Genomic DNA, 13,468 nt, shown 5'->3' with positions numbered 1-13,468 from the left:
TTTACTCCCTACTCCATTTCCCCCCTTATTAACTGGGACGTGAAAAGAGAAGACTTAGTTTTCACTGTCCATCATCTATGGCAGAAATAATATAAGAGGCAAATTCTGTTTCTGAAAATGGGGAATGGCTGACCCAATTCAATGTAGTTATTGGTGGATAATCCATCTTAGGGTGTTCACTTGGGTCTGTTTTCCCACAAATATAAACCATATTCTCTTTCAAAAACTTCACACATAATAAGTATGACGTGTTGCTCTTTACTTACCTACCTGGTTGAGTTGTTTCAGAACATAAGTGGGGAAATGTGTCACTATATTGGATGCCCTCACACCCACTAGATGTACATGAAGATGGTAGGGCCCCAGCCACACAGAATAATTCTAGAGACAGTAGGAATTAGAACTAATGTTTAAACCAATCTTATTATTTTACAAGTGAAGAATCTACTGTCTAAGGAGGTTAATTAGAATATTTAAGGGTTTACAGTTAATTCATGGCAGAACTATAAACTCCGATTTACTGACCATCAAGGTCATGTATTAAGGACTCCTTGCAACTTGCTATATTTGAATATCCTTGACCTACCAAGCCAGAAGCTCTCAATTCTATATCTAGTTCCTTTTCTTATTACTTATGCCATTCAGTTTTCTTTTCTGCAAAATGAAGCTCAAGTTCACAAAGTTATTATAGAGTAAAAAAGCATATATACATGAAGAGTACCCTGTAAATTGAACCATGGAGTAAATATCTAGTGCCTACATTATCTCACTATAACTTTTTGTTTCAACTAGAATCGAAATGAGTAAAATATGACTTCTTAATGAACGAATATTTTTAAATAATAGCAGTATTTCACAATGCTGCTTAAGATGACAAAGTATAACCAGATAATTTTAACTACATAAGATTTTAAAATAAGTCTGAAACATATAAAAATTAAAATATACTTCTATAATAATTGAGGAATTATAATTTTCTATATAAGATTAATTTAAGGGTATTCTAATATATTGCATAGATATTTTCCAAGCTTAACAAAAACACAAAAAAAATTCTCATTGACACTGCTATTCCCAAACCAGTTGCTCTAACTCTTGAATCCATCTTTCTTAGATACCCTGTTTATCATTTTCTACCCCTTTTCTTACCTTTCCAAACCAGATTCATATACATTGATTCAGTAGTACCTTCTATTTTTGTTACTATATTTGACAATCATTTTATTAATGAACACAGATCACAGAAAGTATTTCTCCTTAAATAAAAATATCCTAAAATGTTTTATCTTGCTCTTGATGAATAGTTTGAGAGAAGTAGACAGTTTCAAATGAAAAACTGCCATTTATTCACCCTTCTTTCCAGCTGTCAATCCTACCTGTGAGATGACTACCAATGGTGTCTCTGCATACATGATAATATCTCTAATCCCAATTTCCTTTTTTTTTTTTTTAAACCTCACACAAAACTAAAATGATGTGCTCTCAAAGAAAGGTCACAAAAGAAACTCAAGCTGAATATACTTAACTTTAAATAACTCTTTGCTTTAAAAACAACCTACTATTAAAAATATTTTTTTTTAATTCTGAAGGGTAGATTATAAACTTTACGGATTATTTTGTAAAGTACCCCCTTTAATTGTGATAATTTGCTGTAATTTTTAGAGTAGTCTCAGCAGCATTCTTTACTTAATGGTGAATCCCAAAGGAACACATGATAATTCTGTCTAGGACAAACAAAATCTAAAACTGGGTCTTGTCTAGTGAAATACAATTAAATATAATTTAAATTTCTTATGCTAACCTTAATTTTGTGATCACCCAAATCAACTGTACTTATTTCAAGGATACCAAATAATTTTTATTAATTCACTTTTTAATTCATTTTCAACAAGTATTTGTTGGATATTTGCTATGTTAGAAATTGACCTCTCCTGAATGGGTATAAGGTATAGCCTCACTGCTGCCATCACTATCCTGGATCATATGCACTGAGTTGGGAAAATTGCTGTTACAAGCTCACTAATCTATCAAAACAGCATATTATGCTGTGGCATATAGAGAGTTTCTTAAAATCCTAATATCCAAAAGTCAATTTATCTTTTTACCATTTGTCATCTGAGTTTGTTTCCTAAGTGACTTTTTATACCATCACAGTGGGTCAGAAATGGCTGCCACATGGAGTCAGTTCTGGTTCCACATAACTACCATGGAACTCACCCTGTATTTCTTCTCCTCTTGTGGCCTGAGTTGAGGTCAGAGATGAAGGCAAAGGTGAACAAACATAGTCGTCTAGGTCACTGTAAACAACAAAGACCTGAATTTAAGCATAGTAAAAAGTCGTTGACAGCTTTATACATGATTATGGGCTTGATTCTTATTGACATGTTTTAAATTATCAGTATTGTTAAAATTTAAATGTACATGATGTTTTCTACATGGATACGTTTATATGTCAGTGAGCAGGAGCAAAGGGCTATGTGTTGAAAATAAGCAAATTATTTTCAATTTATTTAATTTCAACAGATTTGCATTATAATATGTACCTTTTTTATTTCACACATAAATTATTTTCTGAAGCAACATTGGAATCCAGAGATCTTGCTTACCTTCTGCTATTTATTTGACTTTGGACAAACTGCTTCTCATATCAGAGCTCCTTTTTTAAAAAATTGTTTTTGGTGTAGGCATTAGCTTCCTAAAATGTTGGGCAGCAAAAACCACAGTGAGGGGTGTGATGAGTGAATAAGTAATGTGAAAAACGGGAGGGAGACAGTGTAGTTAGCAATAAAAAGAACAGTAGGTGGTCATGAAAGGAGAGAGGTGCCAAAGTAGCTGAACAAGAACTTGAGTCTGAGTCACTTTTATGTGTATTTTAGGAAGGGAGACACTTAACCATGCTTTAGTGATGATGTGAGGGAATCGGTTTCTAGTCAAGGTTTAAAATCATGAGGGAAAAAGCAGATAATATGGGGAGAAAAGCCTTGAATAAACTGTAGGGAACCTTTATCATATTAGTAGGAGGATCACATAAAATAAATAATATTCCCCAGAAATAATTAAGTTTTCTCTCCACCCATACTCATATAACACTATCATGACATTTACCAAGCTATATTTGTATATTTAGCATATATCTCAGGTTAAACTGTTAACTCTTTGAAATTTGAGAATTTATTTTACTAATCCTTTTTTCCCCTGGAACTTAATATCTTTTTATTACACTGACTAATGATGTGAAAGGGCTATGTGAAACTGTATGCATATAACTATTACAGCTATTACGGTTCAAATCAGTAAGTGATAAAATGCACATATAGTGCTTAAAGAATCCCTGTTGTTTTGCTACCTTTAGGACTGTATGTTTAGATTTGATGGTTACAGGAATCATCTTTGGCTCGACAATAAAAAGGAAAGCCACTTTTGAAAGACTGCTTCAAAACCTTTAGCATTTAACAGTTTCTCTTAATTTACCCCTTTAAAATAAGTTTTAAGGTAAAATATTCTAGCTTCTTTATTGAGATTCTACAGTGGAGACATTACCAGAATCTTCAACCAGTTCTGTGTCCTGAGCCCAATAAAGATCTTAAAATTCCTAGCTCTTAACTATCAAACAGGGGAGAAAAGGTTTTGTTTAACCTGGTATTCCCATCAGAGATTGAAGAATTGATTCCCCACTGCCAATCAGTTAGGCTTAAAATTTGTGTGTGGGCACTAGGTTTTAGGCATTATCACTGCTCTTTCAATAATACTCTGATAACGAAACTATCAGCAAAGAAGCACCAACCTTTCCATTCTTGATAACAAATTATAACACATCACTTTCAAACTCCAAAATTATCAAACTTAACTAGTTCCTTCTAGGCCTTTAGTATAATTATTTAGCTATTTTCCAATGTCCTAAAAGTTCTAAAAGTTGTAGGTTTCAGGTTTTGAAAGTTCTAAGAGTTAGAGATTTCATGTAAATGGAACTGAAAATAGTCCGTACACAGCAACAAATGAGCATTTTTTTTTCAATTACAAATATCACTTTACCAAACATACTTTTGTTTCCTAATATAGAAAATTATTAGTTTTCATAATTAGAGCTTTCCCAGCAGCATCTAAGACAAATCATAAATAAAAGATTTTAAATTTTGTTCACCTTTTCAAGTACTTAAAAAATATTTGTGATGATCACATCAACCAAGGTATCAAGAATTCAGTAAGAAACTGGGCTTTAAGGTTTAGATCTTGTAAGACAATTTTGTGGGTTTTTTTTTTCTTATAGAGAGGTCTGACTTAATATGACTCTCTCACTAAGCTTATAAGGAGCTTTATTCATATTCAAAAATGTATCAAATCATAGGAATTTCTTTGAACTTATGAAATTCAAAGGAAATGGCCCCCTGGAGAGAACAAGGTACCAACAATTTCTCATCAGTGGTTAATCAAGAAGGGGATCCAGCAGCAGTTCTAAGCGGCCCACACAATTACTTCTAGAATTTGCCTACAGTGAAATATCTTTCTATCTCGATTTCAAGTCTGTAATTGTCACTAAATAGATTGTTCAAAGTAGAATACCAAGTGCAGAACATTCCATTAAATGTTTCTTCATTTATGCTTTGGTATCACCCTCCCACTTTGTTTATGTTTTTACACTAACCATCTTATACACACCCTCAGGCAAATGTGCACATATCCGAGAATAGTAATACATAAAGTGATATAGTACACATAATTATTATACCAAAGCTTAAATTTATATTTTTAGAGTGTGCAAGAATATGTGAAAAATTCCTCTCCCACAGATGAAATGTACTTTGATATTCAGTTTTGAAAAGGTTATTAGCTTTAATAAAAACTTTAAAGCTAGAGAAACTTCTATAGAATATTCCAGTTAAATAGTGTTTGACAAACACATTTGGGAATGGATTCTAGAAATCCCAGGAAAAGAGGAAACCTTCTCAACATGAAAATGTACCACGCTGATGAGGTGGTATTTCACCTGGAAGCTATATTTAAACATTACATCACCATCATAGAACTACTAGCAGAATTTTGTGTTCATGTAGAAGATAGGACAAGTAACATTCCTAGAAAAGGGGTGTGAGATTCAAATTTGATTCAGAACCTCTAACAGAGAAAAGTGACTACACATATCCCATAACTTGTCTTATTTCCTTCCTACTTCCCTCTCAAGAGGGAAGAGGCACAAATTAAATAAGCAAGTGACAAACTGAAAAGAATAAAAATTACCTATTTTAAACTAAGTTGAGATGAGATTATTTTCACAATGAACAAATTATCCACTAAGCTCTTTGCAGTTTCAAGGTTCTTGTCTGGGCACCGAGATTCAAGGGATACAAGAAAAAAATGAAACATTTCCTGCTATGATCGATTTTTCTAGAATGCAGATACCTAAATGTTACCTTTGAATTTCAGGGTGCTTTATGAGCACTTAGTCTAACTTAGATTATGGAAGAGAGGAGGGTTGGAGGGATGCCTGGACAAGCAAAGGAATGATGCAACTTTACTTCTTAAATTACTCTTCCATCTGTTTGAACCTGGTTCAAATCATACTAAAAGCCTATATTCTTCCTTCTGTCACATTCTGCTTGTTTCTCTAAAATATTTTTCTCCCAATGTTTTCTCAAAACATTTTTTATATTAGCTAGATGTTTTATACACAATTATTAAATTGTGTATTTTTCTACAGAATGTGAAGCCACATTAATTGCATATCTATGACATGTAGGAATAGTAGTAGACAACATTCAGACCTCTGTAGCCATCCCCTTTCCCACAGGAAACCTCATGTATTGGGCAATAAATAACGTGTCCTATGGTCCCTTCTATCCAACATCCCAATCCCCTTTGCAAATGGAATAAAAGAAAAGCCATCTTCATGGAGTAGTATCAGAGAGTGTCAATAAATATGTAATAACTAAATCCTTAAATAAGAAATTGGCAAAATTTTAGGATCTCCTGTAGTTTTTCTAGGCCTTAAATTGAGTCTACTGAGGGAATCATCCTAATCCAAATCTGCCTCAGTCCTTGAAACATCACTTACTCATTCAGTCCCTCTAATCTCCAGAGTTCGGATTAAGATGTTGTCCTGTCACTGGGTCACAAACTCGGGAGTTCTCCGGGTGAAACCTGAAACTGGCCCCCATACATGGAGTGAAAGAAAGAGGCAGACCAGATTGGTTGGTGGCAGTTTTCACACACAATGGAACTTACATACTAGACTTGTCTTGAGCAGCCACAAGATGAGTAGTAGTTCTCTGCACTGTCCCCAGAATCTTAACAGTTTACATAGAAGCCTTAACTTGGTTCAGTCATATGGGCTCAATAACATCTTACTCTCTCAAAGCTGTGTCCTTAAAGTAGTTTCAAGTATGGGGACAGTGGGTAAAATGTACATTCCAAGGACAGGGAAAGAGGTGAGGAGCCTCCAAATGGGTGAGGCCAGCTCATGAGCCAACCAGTGGTCACATCCTCTAGACGTCATCAACATCGGCTGATCAAAACTGAGATCAGGAACGAAGATCTCAGAAATGATTCTTGGGCTCCTGGAAGTTTCTTGAGTCACAGGACACACAATTGTCAGTGTAATTTTTTCCTTCAGATTTAGCTTTCTGCCCTAATCCCACCTCCATGGACTGACTAGTTACCTGCGTTATCCCATCTTCCATATTCCAACCTCTTTTTGAACCCTGCGCTGCCTCACATCCTTTGCCCATCCTGACACACTCATGCGTGCAGACACAAACGTAGACACATGTTAGGGCATGACAATTTTAATTAGAACCATTAAGAAGTGCTAGATCTTCTTGCTCTTATTTTTCTCCCCATTCTACTCTGCACATATTGTTATGGATCCATGTATGAAATAACTTATTTATCAGAACCCCATTTCATCAACGTCCCTGTCCCCTTACCTTGCACTGTAAATCCTTGTGTAGCTATGAACCACCTCTAGGGAGCCCTGTATTACTCTTTGTGCACATTTAATTTTCATTTGTCATTTGTATAATCTTAATTAACATGATTTACTAAATGCTTTCTATATGCCAGGGATTTCTAAAGATTTTATATCCATCATTTTTTCCTTTAGTATATCCTTGTCAGATAGGATAGTATCAAATACATATGCTTAATTAATATTTGCATATTATGAAATTACCCCAATTGGAAGGACTAAAATTAACTTAGATTACACAGCCTGACTAAGATGCAGAAAACTCTTCTCTTAGCTGCCTATTCAAAACTAGTCTTTGTAGCTGCTGTTGTTATCCAGTTCCCTACGTCGACTACTCTTGCATTGTTCTTTTGTTTTCTGTGTTCAGCTTCACATCATGACAATATCTTTCCTTTTTCTCAGACTTTACAATTAAACCTATCAGGAATGTAATTATTTAACTGCACAGAGCCATGCGTGTTCCTTGTGAGCCAGGATATTGTTTTAAAATATTATCTAATATATTTTCCTTCTCAATAACTTTAGCTGCATTTTTACCATTGAAACTAATTTATCCAACTATAAATGTACTTTTTTTTTTTTTTTTTGCAATTCACTACATAGAAATTATAGGTCAGTTAAAAAGAACAAGCTGAGGGACATTACCCTAGAGAAGAGCATAAAAAGAAACTAGAAAAGAACCAAGACTCAAACTTATGGTTTTGAGTTCCAAAAGAAGTTTAAGAAACTGATTAAATTAAGCTAATAAAATAAAATATAATAATTGATAAGCAGGAGTATGCTTTTAAAATAAATGATTCTCAATTACTTCCCTTTATATAATGATTTATCATTTATAATTTTTCATATATTATTACATAGAATCATATCATCTGAGCTCTTTAAGGATATGTGTGTATGTGTGTATGTATATACATTTGGGGAATTTTGTACATATTTTTAAATTATTTATTAAAAAATGAAATTTCATTGAAAGATAAAAAATAAGTTTATCAAAGAATTCTAAAGAAAATACGATTGTTTATGTACTTTTTTCACTTATACTAATTAAAGTGCTCAATAACTCCAGTAGACCAGTCATTTTGTTTTCATGTGTTAATTAATTCACTGGTTGTATACATTCTAAGCACACATTAAGTCCTGAAAAATGTTTATCATAATGCGTGTTTATAAGCTTCATTGTCCAAATTCAGAGTCAGCATGTTTCTTTGGGGGCCTAGAAATCTGAATTTTCAACAAGTACCAGAGATGACTCTGATGTATATCATGCAAGTGTCACATTTGTGAAATATGGAATAGTTAGAAGGGCCCTTGACAAGGAAAGAGAAAGCCCAACTTACAGATCTTACTTTAACTTCACTACTCTTGTGATCATGACAGATCCTTTTTTGATTATTGATGAGAAAAACCTTTATTGATTTATTCTTACTATATTCTCTTTACCTGTAATATGAAAATAAATTGAATTAAATTGAATTTAAATTAAAACTGAATTTAAATATGAAAGTAAATCTGAATTTAAATTGAATTTAAATTTAAAACTGAATTTTAATGTCTATAACATCACAATTTTAATCAATGTATAATATCACATCATTTATTAAATCCAAAATTAAGCATACCTTTTTTCTCTCATCATCCTCTATATGACAAAGATTGATAATTCAAATTGTATTTAATTTATAAAAAAATAGGTCTCTGGATTTCAACATTGAGACCATAAGGTTTATGCATTCATGGTCTTGTGATCTGAGGAGATTCAAAGTGATGATAAGAGAAATTCTTTGAATTATTAAGTAAAAATAGTTACTTCAAAAGTTGTAAATCATATAGTACAGACACTTTCTGAATTGCCCAGATTCCGCTTAGTGAAATGCAATTATATACCCCCACCCTCTGCTTTTTTTTTTTTTTTTAACAAGGGTGATAGAAACATCAAAGAAAACAATGTGTAAGCTAAAAGAGGTAAGGCTATTAGGCTTCCTTAATTTGTTCGAGACAGTGTTCATTCAAAGCCAACTCCTACACTCATATCTGCAAAATGACTCTAAGATAGTATGTATAAAGTACAATGATCCAGAGGCACATTAGGACCTTATTTATAAAAGACAGCTCGACTTTGACCACAATACTCTATGATGGAGGAAAGCTTACTAATACTTGTAAACAATTCCCAAGTCATAAAGGCAAAAACAAAGGATGGTCATATCAACTCCTAAGTTTAGCTGAAAAATAAAAGTAAGTGAACAGAATTCTGGTAGGTTAAGTATTACTAATAATATCAAACATTTTTTGTGTCCTCTACAGTTTAAAAATATGTTTACAGTATGTCAGTACTATAATTAGAGAAGCTGTCAACATGACAGTGTTTATGTCCTTGCAGAGATCTCACATTTAATAAATATCAGATCCATTTCCAGAATCCAGGGCTTTCTTTTATAAACCATGCTCCCAGATTAAGTCTCTAAGAGTTAAGAAGAGATTTTTTTTAAATCACTAAGGGAGCCCTCTTTTAATCACATTCTCTCCAATCATCTTCATTTCCTTCATGGTACATATCATCACCTGTAACTTTTTTTTTTAAGTTTGTTTATTTTGCAATAGGGAGGGGGAGGGGCAGAGAGAGAAGAGAGAGAAAATCCCAAGCAGACTCTGAACTGTCAGCACAGATCCCAAAAGGGAGTCAATCTCACAAACCACGAGATCATGACCTGATCCAAAATCAAGAGTCGGACGCTTAACCGACTGAGCCACCCAGATGCTCACCTGTAATTTTTTTAATGTATAACTAGAAAGTCACTCCATAAATGTGGTACCATGCCCACTCTGTTCTCTATTTTCTTGAAGAGTCCATAGTATGAAGGAGACACTTTTTGGATTTGAATGATTAAATAACAAATGAAAAGTCATTTTTAAATTTTTTTCTATTCTCTTTCCTCTTTTTTTTTCTTTTCTTTGTTCTTTTAGCAAAAAAAAAAAAAAAAACTAGCATATTTCTATTCTCAACTTAGTTTTACTTCTAGAAAAAGAAGTCATGAGAAGACATATATTTTGGTGTAGTAGAGGAGATCCTGGGAATACATCTGTTTATAGTTGTCAGGAACTGTGAGGGGTCTGAGATTTTACCCTACACTCAAGCTAACAATTTAGCCTGCCACTGTTTCACAGATACTAATAGAAGCTACAAGATTCCTGCATCAGAGGCAAAGGAACGTATTACTCCTGGCACAGCAGGCAACATGAGCTTCAAGATCACATCAGTTCTCCTTATTGTCCAAGACCTGATACATAAAGGTCTAAATAATTCTGTACACACAGTGATGTGTGTCATAGCAGAGGAACCAGAAGCTTAGGAAAACCCAATCTTACAAAGGAGAGGTTGATGGCAAATTTTGCATCAGTGGCAAACATTACCATTGGTTTCTTCTTTAGAAAATAAATTTGCTATCTTCCCCGGAAAGAGATTCTAACTCTATCATCTGAGGCTGTTTGCTATACAAACATCCTGGGGAAAATAGTCCAGAACAAAATTAACAATGTCAGGCATAAATCAAAGAGATCCAAGGAGAACTATTCCCAATAGCCAAAACAAGCTAAAATATTACAGATTTATATGTCCTTTTATTTTACCCAGGATTCTTTTCCTCTTGATTAGCATGAGTTGGTATGCATTTAAATTATAATAGGTACACCCCAATTTGATAAAGTTCTTATAATTTTAGACACTACAAAATGAATGTTTCAAAATGCTTATGTCTCTTTATATTTTTTCTGTTCTCCACTGTGTGAAACTAACCATTACAGCTTTTTAAACCTAGTGAGTAGTCTCTTTAGCAATTTTCCAACAGAGACTATGTCACTTACTATGTTTTATATTCAGATATCTATGAATAAATAACCTTAGTAAGACACACTTCCAAAGTCAGCGTTGGTAAAATGCTTATAGATGAAAAATTGTTGATTGTCGCTGTGCCAAATGCTCAATGTGCCTCATCCCCGTTGTGATGATCTTACCAAACAAATGAAACAAGAGAGGAACTTCAAATAAATTTCATTTGATCAGAGTGAGTGAGAATGGGAATGGAGGTAGGGAATAAACTGACCACATATGAGTGGAAAGACAAAGTATTGGTAATACATATTCACTAGATTCAGCAATAAAAAATTTGCAGTATCATAATTATCAAACTACCAGTTATAATACAATGAAAGGAGCTGTATTTAAAAGTCAAAGAACTTAGGGGTGCCTGGGTGGTTCAGTCAGTTAAGCGTCCAACTTCGGCTCAGGTCATGACCTCATGGCTCATGAGTTCAAGCCCTGCATCAGGCTCTGTGCTGACTGATAGCTCAGAGCCTGGAGCCTGTTTTGGATTTCTGTGTGTGTGTCTCTCTCCCCCTACTCCACTCATGCTCTGTCACTCTCACTCTCTCTTTCAAAAATAAATAAACATTAAAAAGAAATTAAACGTCAAAGAACTTAAATATTTGTGATGCAGATATTGATGCATATAATGGTATCAAAGAGAGCATGGCACATCCTTTGAGAATATTGTGTCAAAGTGTCTGCTAATACTTTTTAAGAGACTATAGCTTTCCTGCACTGGAGAATCCATTTTGTCCAGAAAGGAAGTAGTTTAACTGATTTAGTAAGAATAATACGAACATATGATCATGAATGAATTAAACAAAAAAACGTTTTAAAGAGTAAGCGATGACAGGCACTTCTAAAGTAAGTAAAACGGAAATGAGGAAAAGTCTAAAGAGTTTTAACCTCTGGCCTACCTCAAACCCTTTAAGATCAAATTAAACTGGCACAATAAGCAGTGGATGAAGCAGAGGGACTTAATATAAGATCTCAAGTAACCATAATATGAAGAAGGAAAAAAGAATGCTTTAAGAGAAGGAAATATATTAGTAAATGGAAGAGGTTCTATTTTTTTATGTTAACAAGGAAAAAAAGAAACAAAGTTTACAAACCAAAACTTCGTCACCTGATATAACTGCACATTAGGCAATGAATTAGTAAATGGGAATTTATGGAACTAGGAGATCTATACAATAATCGGTTCATTACCAACGTACCTTTTAGTCAGAAAGTTTCAAATGGAGACAACTTCAGAGTACAAACAAAAGTGTTAACTACAGCACCATGAGTTGTTCCTGTAGTTGTTTTGTCTTGTTTTTCCTTAGTAAATGACACGAATGCAGCTATACACTAGTAAAATAGACTTGCTGTTCACTATGTAACTGCAGCAATTGTTACAACCAACTCTTTAGTGAATAAGTGACTCCTTTTTAAGGATAAATTTACATTAAAACATTCCCATTGCCAAGGAAATGACTGTCACTATGCTTTCAGATGATGAAACCTAATGAAAATAATGACTGATTCCCCTATTCACATCGCAGCCAAGGATGAATATAAGCCTAGAATCCTAGCCAAGTCTAGATACATAAAAGTTTTTCTAAACTGTAAAACAGAAAGGTTAGGCTAGGTAATATCGAACTTTACTTCATGCTAAAAAATAAACCCAGCATGTGACAATTCATAGTCAGATCAGTAGTTATAACTAAATAGCAAGATATGAACAAGATATAGTAATAACTGGCAGAAAAAATGCAGGTATTCTACAGCTAGAAAAAGTAGAGTAGACACAAGTTTTTATATGGTCATATCATCCTCTAATTCTCCTTTTATAAGAAATATAATGCTTTCAATTATTGTTAAATGATTCTCTTCTATAAATTCATTAAAGGCAAGGACTATCCCTGTTCTTTCCATTGCTATGCAACAAATAACTGACATTTTATAGAATTTTAGTCATTTTTTTTATTTGTTCACTTTGTTTTTGGCCAACAGTGAGATGCACATATGTAAAGTGTAAAGCTCAACAAGTTTTGACCAGTGTGTTCAACCATGCAATGCACACCTCTAAATAGAAATGACAAATTTCTATAGAGTTCCCTCATTTATCTTTCTAATCAGTCCTTTCCTTTTATTCTGACTTTTTTGAATTATCTTTATATATTTTTGTGATTTTTAGACTCCATATTTGAAAAGGGTCCCAAGAGTTAGTACATATTTATGTACTGCTTCTTTAACTCAGCATAATGTCTCAGCAACTGAACCATGATTTTGCATGCATCACAAGTGCACTTATCTTTGTTTTTCACTAGTATTCCATTAGATAGGTATTTCGGTATTTAGCAATCTCTGTTTGATAGGTTTATTAAATATATATTGGTACATAACAAATTATAACAAATATGGTGGTTTCAAACAACACACCTTTACTCTCTCTTAGTTTCAATGGGTCAGGAATTCCGTCATGGCTTAACTGGGTCCTCTGCTTTTGGGTCTCTCACAAGTCAGAATTTAAGGAACCAAGCAGGACTGAGGCTTCATTTGAAGGTTCCACTGGGGAAAGAAATGCTTCCATGTTCACATGGTTACTGGCACATTTCAGTTCCTCACAGGTTGTTGGGACTGTGGGCCTCAGTCCCTTG

At 33.7% G+C, this 13,468-nt stretch overlaps 1 long non-coding RNA gene across 1 annotated transcript in view; it reads right to left on the bottom strand.

The window, feature by feature from the left end:
* Positions 1 to 253: 253 nt before the first annotated feature.
* LOC128314273 (uncharacterized) overlaps positions 254 to 13,468 on the bottom strand; it is a 54,181-nt gene continuing 40,966 nt past the window's right edge. Inside the window, exons 3-4 of the long non-coding RNA XR_008295758.1 lie at positions 2,218 to 2,297; positions 254 to 381 (exon numbers count right to left, since the gene is read on the bottom strand). This is a non-coding gene — a long non-coding RNA (uncharacterized LOC128314273). The remainder of the gene's footprint in view (positions 382 to 2,217; positions 2,298 to 13,468) is intronic.

Source organism: Acinonyx jubatus, chromosome A1 (assembly GCF_027475565.1).
Source record: "Acinonyx jubatus isolate Ajub_Pintada_27869175 chromosome A1, VMU_Ajub_asm_v1.0, whole genome shotgun sequence".
Classification (NCBI taxonomy): domain Eukaryota; kingdom Metazoa; phylum Chordata; class Mammalia; order Carnivora; family Felidae; genus Acinonyx; species Acinonyx jubatus.
The sequence above is the reverse complement of the archived record's forward strand: the minus strand, read 5'-3'. Positions and strand labels throughout refer to the sequence as shown.